This window comes from Triticum urartu, chromosome 2 (genome assembly GCF_003073215.2).
Source record: "Triticum urartu cultivar G1812 chromosome 2, Tu2.1, whole genome shotgun sequence".
Lineage (NCBI taxonomy): Eukaryota > Viridiplantae > Streptophyta > Magnoliopsida > Poales > Poaceae > Triticum > Triticum urartu.
This window is the reverse complement of record NC_053023.1, coordinates 86,693,844-86,703,657: the sequence shown is the minus strand read 5'-3', so window position 1 is coordinate 86,703,657 and position 9,814 is coordinate 86,693,844.

Here is a 9,814-nt window from a genome sequence, read left to right as displayed (position 1 = left end):
ATTATTTTGAGAGTCTTTAAAAACAACATGGTAATTTGCTTTGGTTATAAAATTAGTCCTAATATGATAGGCATCCAAGAGGGATATAATAAAAACTTTCATATAAAGTGCATTGAATACTATGAGAAGTTTTATTCCTTATGATTGTTTTGAGATATAAAGATGGTGATATTAGAGTCATGCTAGTGAGTAGTTGTGAATTTGAGAAATACTTGTGTTAAGGTTTGTGAGTCCCGTAGCATGCAAGTATGGTGAACCGTTATGTAACGAAGTTGGAGCATGAGATATTTTTTTATTATCTTCCTTATGAGTGGCGGTCGGGGACGAGCGATGGTCTTTTCCTACCAATCTATCCCCCTAGGAGCATGCGCGTAGTGCTTTGTTTCAATGACTAATAGATTTTTGCAATAAGTATGTGAGTTCTTTATGAGTAATGTTGAGTCCATAGATTATACGCACTCTCACATTTCCGCCATTGCTAGCCTCTCTAGTGCCGCGCAACTTTCGCCGGTACCATAAACCCACCATATACCTTCCTCAAAACAGCCACCATACCTACCTATCATGGCATTTCCGTAGCCATTCCGAGATATATTGCCATGCAACTTTCCACCGTTCTGTTTATTGTGACACGCATCATCATTGTCATATTGCTTTGCATGATCATGTAGTTGACATCGTATTTGTGGCAAAGCCACCATTCATCATTTTTTATAGATGTCGCTCTTGATTCATTGCACATCCCGGTACACCGCCGGAGGCATTCACATAGAGCCATATTTTGTTCTAGTATCGAGTTGTAATTTTTGAGTTGTAAGTAAATAAAAGTGTGATGATCTTCATTATTAGAGCATTGTCCCATGTGAGGAAATAAAAAATATAAAAATAAAAAAGAGAGAAAATGACAAATAAAAAAAGAGAAGGCCCAAAAAATGAGAGAAAAAGAGAGAAGGGACAATGTTACTACCTTTTGCCACACTTGTGCTTCAAAGTAGCACCATGATCTTCATGATAGAGAGTCTCCTATATTGCCACTTTCATATACTAGTGGGAAATTTTCATTATAGAACATGTCTTGTATATTCCAACGATGGGCTTCCTCAAAATTCCCTATGTCTTCATGAGCAAGCAAGTTGGATGCACACCCACTTAGTTTTCTTTTTGAGCATAAACTTATAGCTCTAGTGCATCCGTTGCATGGCAATCCCTACTCACTCACATTGATATCTAATGGGCATCTCCATAGCCCGTTGATATGCCTAGTTGATGTGAGACTATCTTCTTCTTTTTGTCCTCTCCACAACCATCTTCTATTCCACCTAAAGTGCTATATCCATGGCTCACGCTCATGTATTGCGTGAAAGTTGAAAAGGTCTGAGAACATCAAAAGTATGAAACAATTGCTTGGATTGTCATTGAGGTTGCATGATTTAAATATTTTGTGTGATGAAGATGGAGCATAGCCAGACTATATGACTTTGTAGGGATAAGCTTTCTTTGGCCATGTTATTTTGAGAAGACATAATTATTTTGTTAGTATGCTTGAAGTATTATTGTTTTTATGTCAATATTAAACTTTTGTTTTGAATCATACAAATCTGAACATTCATGCCACAATAAAGAGAAATACATGGATAAATATGTTAGGTAGCATTCACATCAAAAATTCTGTTTTTATCATTTACCTACTCGAGGACGAGCAGGAATTAAGCTTGGGGATGCTTGATACGTCTTTAACGTATCTATAATTTTTATTGCTCCATGCTATTATATTAACTGTTCTGAATGTTTTATATGAATTAATATGCTATTTTATATGATTTTTGGGACTAACCTATTAACCTAGAGCCTAGTGCCAGTTCCTGTTTTTTCCTTGTTTTAGAGTTTTGCAGAAAAGGAATACCAAACGGAGTCCAAACGGAATGAAACTTTCGCGATGATTTTTCTTGGACAAGAAGACATCCCGAGGGCTTAGAGTGCACATCAGGAAAGCCACGAGGCAGCCACAAGGTCGAGAGGTGCGCCCCCCACCCTTGTGGGCCCCTCGTGACTCCACCGACCTATTTCTTCTGCCTATATATTCTCAAATATCCCAAAACCTTCCAGGAGAGCCATGAAACCACTTTTCCACCACCGCAACCTTCTGTACCCGTGAGATACCATCTAGGGGCCTTTTTCGACATCCAGTCGGAGGGGGATTCGATCACGGAGGGCTTCTACATAAACACCATTGCCTCTCCGATGAAACGTGAGTAGTTTACCATAGACCTACTGGTCCATAGCTAGTAGCTAGATGGCTTCTTCTCTCTCTTTGATTCTCAATACAAAGTTCTCCTCGACGTTCTTGGAGATCTATTCGATGTAATACTCTATTGCGGTGTGTTTGCTGAGATCTGATGAATTGTAGATTTATGATCAGCTTATCTATGAATATTATTTGAATCTCCTCTGAATTCTTATATGCATGATTTGATATCTTTGCAAGTCTGTTCGAACTATTGATTTGGTTTGGCCAACTAGATTGGTTTTTCTTGCAATGGGAGAAGTGCTTAGCTTTGGGTTCAATCTTGTGGTGCTCGATCCTAGTGACAGAAGGGGAACCGACACGTATTGCATTGTTGCCATCGAGGATAAAAAGATGGGGTTTTCATCATATATTTGAGTTAATTCCTCTACATCATGTCATCTTTCTTAATGCGTTACTCCATTCTTTATGAACTTAATACTCTAGATGCATGCTAGATAGCGATCGATGTGTGGAGTAATAGTAGTAGATGCAGAATCGTTTCGGTCTACTTGACAGGAATGTGATGCCTATATTCATGATCATTGCCTTAGATATCGTCATAACTTTGCGCTTTTCTATCAATTGCTCGGCAGTAATTTGTTCACCCACTGTAATATTTTCTATCTTGAGAGAAGCCTCTAGTGAAACCTATGGCCCCCGGGTCTACTTTCCATCATATAAGTTTTTGGTCTACAATTTTAGTTTCCTATTTACTTTCTTTGCAATCTTTTACTTTCCGTTCCATAAACCAAAAATATTACTTTACTATTTATCTATCTATATCAGATCTCACTTTGCAAATAACCGTGAAGGGATTGACAACCCGTTTATCGCGTTGGGTGCAAGTTGGTGTTTGTTTGTGCAGGTATTCGGTGGCTTGTGCGTTGTCTCCTACTGGATTGATACCTTGGTTCTCAAAAGCTAAGGGAAATACTTACTCTACTTTGCCGCATCACCCTTTCCTCTTCAAGGGAAAAACCAACGCAAGCTCAAGAGGTAGCAATGCCCAAGGAAGCACGCCAAATCTGTTGGGAAACATAGCATGCAATTTCAAAAATTTCCTACACTCACGCAAGATCTATCTAGGAGATGCATATCAACAAGAGGGGGAGAGTGTGTCTACGTACCCTCATAGACCGAAAGTGGAAGAGTTTGACAACGCGGTTGATGTAGTCGAACTTCTTCTCGTTCCAACCGATCAAGTACCGAACGTACGGCACCTCCGAGTTCTGCACATGTTCATCTCGATGACGTCCCTCGAACTCTTGATCCAACAAAGTGTCGAGGTAGTAGATGAGTTCCATCAGCACGACGGCTTGGTGACGGTGATGGTGAAGTGATCCGCGCAGGGCTTCGGCTAAGCACTACGAAGATATGACCGTGGGAGTAAACGGTGGAAGGGGGCGCCGCACACAGTTATGCAATAGTCTGGGTGTGCTAGAGCCCCCCCCCCACATATATATAGGTGGGGGGAGAGGGGAGTCAGCCAAGGGGCGCCCTAGGGTTGGCCGCCGCCCCCTAGGAGCCATGCCTTGCCCTGTGCCCCCCTTTCCATGTATGCATGAAGGGGGGGGAAAGAGGGGGGTGAGGGAAGGAAGTGGAATCCTAATCCACACTTTTGTTTCCCTCCCCTCCCCTTTCCTTCTCCTCCTCCTATAGCCTTATAGGGCACACCAGCCCCTTGTGGGCTTGTGTGTTCCTTCACAAGGCCCATATGGCCCATAGGATTGCCAGGGGTACCCGGAACACCTTCTAGTGACTCGATAAGTACCTGATACCCTCCGGAACACTTCCAGTATCTGAATACCATCGTCCTATATATCGATATTTACCTCACAACCATTTTGAGACTCCTCGTTGTGTCTGTGATCTCATCCGGGACTCCGAACAACATTCGGTCACCAAATCACATAACTCATATAGTACTATATCGTCATCGAACGTTAAGCGTGCGGACCCTACGGGTTCGAGAAGTATGTAGACATGACCGAGACACCTCTTCGTTCAATAACCAATAGTGGAACCTGGATGCTGTCGGTGTACAAAAAGAGGGGTACACTTTTTGTACCCCTACAACTGTGCACGGGCAGTCCGAGCCACGGGCACCGCCACACTGAGCAAGGCAAGGGAGGTGAGCCAAGGTAAGACCGAAGCTCAAGAGAAGCAGAACGATGCCAAGGCCAAGAACACAAAGAGCAAAGGGGACGAAGCGGACCCCCCCCCCCCCGGCAAGATCCTTGCCGGGAGGCGGTTTTAGCAAGCCCGGCAAGACCCTTGCCGGGGGCCCGACAAGACCCTTGCCGTGGCAGCTCGCCCCCCACCTACGGAGAGAATCACCCTTGAGTCCACTGCCCCCATGGAGCAAGGATTCAGGAGACATCCCCGTGGTGGCATGCAGACCTTTGTCAAGACATTCAAGATCAGATACACCCTTTAGAAGATGATGATCCTTGGCGGGATCCCAGCCAAGGAGGACCACAAGGCCCCCGGCAAGAGCCTTGCCGGGGATGACAGCAGGCGCCACGGCAAGACCCTTGCCGGGGCCGCGGCAAGGCCCTTGCCAAGAACACCCATAGGGCCACCATCAGGCCCATGCCAAGCAAACCTCCACCGCTGTTCGCATGCAGCTGCCGACCCAACCAGCTGGACAGGCACCTGCGTGGCGGCAAGCAGATCTTCGTGGAGACCTACCACTGCGCCACCTCAGCTGCCTGCCTGCCTACATGACACCGCGGGCACCGCTGGCCAGGGCGCGTGTCGACACAAGGAGGAGCGGCGACGGATGAGACAGGGCTCTCCCCCGTCCCCGATAAAGCAAGGACACCTAAGCAAGGCGCACTAAATGCGCCTTGTCATGTAATGCGAAGGATAACCTCGCATCACTGTACCCTTTCCACCTCCTGTGTGCCACTGTGGCAACCCCTTTTCCTATAAAAGGAGGCCCAAGGTGACCAGGAGGGGGATTCGGCTTTTTGGAGCTCCTCATGCCCCATTGCTAGTTCAAGAACACAGATCAACAAACCACCAAAGCAGGAGTAGGGTTTTACGCATCCTCGCAGCCCGAACCTGGGTAAAGGAACCGTGTGCTCTCTATTTGATCCGCTCTTCTCACGACCCCGCGCCCCGCAACCGTAGTAGGGATTCTTGTGATCCCATAGGTGTCGTTCCACACCGACATCTTTGGCATGCCAGGTAGGGGGCGCAGTTGTGAGAATCGGCTCTAGCAGTTTGTTCGACGCTTCTTCATCGTCATGGCGCCCAAGAAGAAGACGATGACGGCGGTTGGCCCGTCGAAAGCCGGACATCCCGTTCCGACGCGGGCGAGCAGCGGACCGGTCACAGAAAGGACCCGAGGCGTCGTTCGCGAACACTAACACCGTCCCAGCAGCCGAAGTTTGGGAGGCGGCGATGTTCGTGCGCCTGGTAACGGGTCGCACATCGCCAAATCCAAAGACGGAGCCAGGCCCTCCGCGGGTGGCGCGGGGCCTTCCAAGATCGCTGCCACCCCGCCCGAAGGCGACGCGAGGACTTCCAAGGCTCCCACGCCGGCGCCGACGGTGCGCTCCTCTCAAGCGGCGCGCAACGAGCGGCGTGATCATACTAAAGACCCCGGGCGTCGCCGTGGGAAGAGCCTCGAGCGCCACTCCCGGGATGTACAAGACCTGCCCGCTCGCCGAGGCGCTGGTGAAGGTGGCGTGCGACCGCGGGGTCGTGATAGAGCTCCTTCTGACATGGTCAGAAGTCAAAGCGCGTCCCGATCCGTGCAGGTTTCGCTGCCACCCACGCCAGCAGAAGCCCTGGCGCGCGTGTAGTTGGTCCTTGATTTTCCTCCCACCACGGGGAAACTCGACGAATGGAGAGCCACTATCCGAAGCCTTGTTGCGGTGGCCAACAAAGACGAACCGAGTCCGGTGGAGCCCCCGGGTCGACGCTCCGACGGAGTCCCACGCACCAGTGGCGGGAAGGACGGCGGCGCCGCGATCACGGTGCACTCGCCTCCTCCTCGTCCGATGCCACGGACGCCAGCCCGTCGCGACGTTACGGGCGACGAAATCTCCATAGCGCCGTCCAACCCGCGGACCCGCTGTGACTAGCGCCAAGTTCTTCGGGAACGAGAACATGAAGACGCTCGAACCACTATCGAGCGCCGGCGCGGAGCATGCCACCAATCAGACAGGCGAGCTGGGCCTGTTGTGGACCACCCGGCACCGGGGAGCCCTGGAGGCCTACCCTACGAGGTAGGCTGTCCGGCTTTTACCCATGAGCTGCGGCAGTTCCAGTGGCCCACTCACCGCACCTTCAAACCTGACGTGGGCGAGAAGTACAGCGGCAAGACCCACCCGTCCGAGTTCCTTAGCATCTACACCATTGCAATGCAAGCTGCCGGGGCCCGCGACGATAAGGTGCTTGCGAATTACTTTCTGTTGGCTCTTAAACCCAATGCCATGTCATGGTTGATGCACTTGCCGGTGGACTCCATTTCCTCCTGGTCGGATTTGTGCCATGAGTTCGTGGGCGCCTTTACCGGAGGCCACCAAGCCCATGGCCAAGCAAGCGACCTGCACGTCATTCCCCAGAAGGGAGGCGAGAGTCTCCGCAAGTATATACAGAGGTTCAGCCGGATATAGTACAATATCCCTAATGTTCACCCTGCCGCCATCATCAGCGCGTTCCATCAGAACATGCGTAACTGCAAGATGCGTGAAGAGCTGGCAATGAACAAGGTGAAAGATGTCGCAGAACTCTATGTTCTTGCTGACAGATGTGCCCGAGCTGAAGAGGGAAGGAAGTACCCCGGCGAAGATGCCGGCATGGAAACCGACTCCTCAGATGAAGATATTGCCGCCCGGCGAAGAAGGGTCGGTGCCGTAATAGGAAGCGCAAAGGTAAAGCCGTGCTTGCCGTCAAGGGATTTGATGACACCGGCTCCACCAAGAAAACCAAGGCAGATGACCCCGGCAAGGAAGTTGCCGGATGTGTCGCCTGCCGGGCCTTGGCGGCTGCCGAGAAGCCAGGTAACTACGACAAGCGATACTGCAAGATCCATCGCACCAAAGGCCATGCTCTCCAGGACTGCCGACAGGTTGAGCTCCTCGCTGAGAAGCAGAGGGCTGAGTATGAGAGGCGGGACAAGGAGAAGGGCCCAGACGGTGCTGAGGGGTCTGGCAAGAAGCGCGACGGCCAGGCGAGCCGTCGCGCAAGGATAAGCAACAGGAGAGGCCCGCCTAGGGCCGTGACAGAAAGCCAGAAGACGACGATCACGAAGAGGACGACGAATCCGGCGACCAAGGGTTTCAGAAAGCTATAGAGGCCATGTGCGTCGACGGCGGCGCCTCACTGCATACTTCTCACCGCCGGCTTAAACAGTGGGCGCGAGAGATTACAGCGGTAGAGCCGTCGTTTGATGCCCAAAGGCCGCTGAAGTGGTCCAGCACTCCTGTCATTTTTGACACTAAGGATCACCCTGATCGCACTATTGTGGTCCGGTGCTTGCCATTGTTGGTTTCGCCGATAATACGCAACCTCAAGGTGACAAAGATGCTAGTCGATGGCGGGGCCGGTCTGAACTTGATCTCGCCTGCCGTGATCGAGAAACTGCAGATTCCTGATGGAGACCTCGAAGAGACGGGCACATTTCAGGGGGTCAACCCGCGAAGGAGCCAACCCAAGGGAAAGGTCACGTTGCCCGTGACTTTTGGAAGCGACCTGAACTACAGGACGGAGAGGATCGTGTTCGATGTTGCCAAGATCCCCTTGCCCTACAACGAGATCCTTGGTCGCCCAGCGCTGGACAAGTTCATGGCGGCGTCACACTATGCCTACAAAACCCTGAAGATGCCAGGGCCCATGACGATCATCACCGTCCCCTCCGATAAGAAAGATGCGCTGATTTGCGCTGACCAACTATACCAGCAAGCAGTTGCAGCAGCTGCCGCCACTAGGGCACTTGCTCCTGCCACTGGGACCCCGGGAGGGAAGAAGAAGAAGGCCGGTGAGACCTCGGACACCCACTCCGGCAAGCGCTCCTCTTTGGAGTGTAGCGCTGCCGTCGAGGACGTGCCAGAGAGCTCCACCGGCGGAAACAAGAAGCCCAGGGCCATACCACCGGGAACCAAGAAGGTTTCTGTCAATGAGGACGGCATGGGAGGAGCTTTCACCATAAGCTCCACCCTTGACGACAAATAGGAAGACGCGCTCGTCACCTTCCTGCGGGCGAATGTCGATGTGTTTGCATGGCAAGCCTCCGACATCCCCAGTGTTCCCAGGGAGGTGATTGAGCACCACCTTGCTATCTATCCTCATCCGCGGCCCGTCAAGCAGAAGGTCAGAAAGCAAGCTTTGGAGCGGCAAGAGTTCATCGCAGAAGAGATCCAGAAACTAGAAGCAGCGGGTTTGGTAAGAGGAGTGCTCCATCCAACGTGGTTGTCCAATCCGGTCGTGGTGCGCAAGGCAAATGGGAAGTGGAGACTGTGTATTGATTACACGGATATCAATAAGGCTTGTCCGAAGGACCCCTTCCCGTTGCCGCACATCGACCAGATTGTTGACTCCACGGCTGGGTGCGATCTGTTGTCATTCCTCGACGCCTACTCCGGCTACCACCAGATCTTCATGACAAGAGAAGACGAAGAGAAAACAACATTCATCACCCCATGTGGTACGTATTGTTTCATGCGGATGCCTTTCGGGTTGAAGAGTGCTGGTTCGACGTTTGCAAGGGCGATCCAGATTGGTTTTGAACCCCAGCTCCATAGAAATATGGAAGCTTATATGGATGACATAGTGGTCAAAACCAAGGACAGGGCAACCCTCATACCATATTTGTAAGAAACATTTGCAAACCTGCGCAAGATCAATCTCAAGCTGAACCCTGAGAAGTGCGTCTTTGGCATCCCGCCCGGCAAGCTTCTCGGGTTCTTGGTGTCACAGCGTGGGATAGAGGCCAATCCGGACAAGATCAAAGCTATACAGCAGATCGAAGCACCCAAGCGAATCAAGGATGAAGGATGTGCGTCGGCTTGCTGGTTGCGTCGCCGCCATGGGCAGATTCATTTCCAAGTCTGCCGAACACGCCCTTCCCTTTTTCAAGATCCTAAAAAAGGCGGGCCCGGTGGAGTGGACGCCAGAAGCCGAGGAAACATTGCAAGATTTGAAGAAGTACCTCTCATCTGCGCCAATACTAGTTGCGCCTAGGCCACAGGAGCCGTTGCTGCTATACCTGGCAGCAACGACCCAAGTGGTCAGCACCGCACTGGTGGCGCAGAGAGAGGTTGACGACGAGGTAATGGCGGCGGCAGAGCCCGACACCACTAATGCAGAGACGACACAGCCGGTTGGAGTGCTGCCAGAGAAGAAAATGATGCAGCACCCGGTCTACTTTGTTAGTTCCCTCCTGCAGGGGGCTAGATCAAGGTACTCCGGCGTGCAGAAACTGCTCTTCGGCCTTCTTATGGCCTCGAGGAAGCTGCGTCACTACTTCCAGGCACACGAGATCACTGTCGTCACTCGCCTCCCTCTGCAACGGAT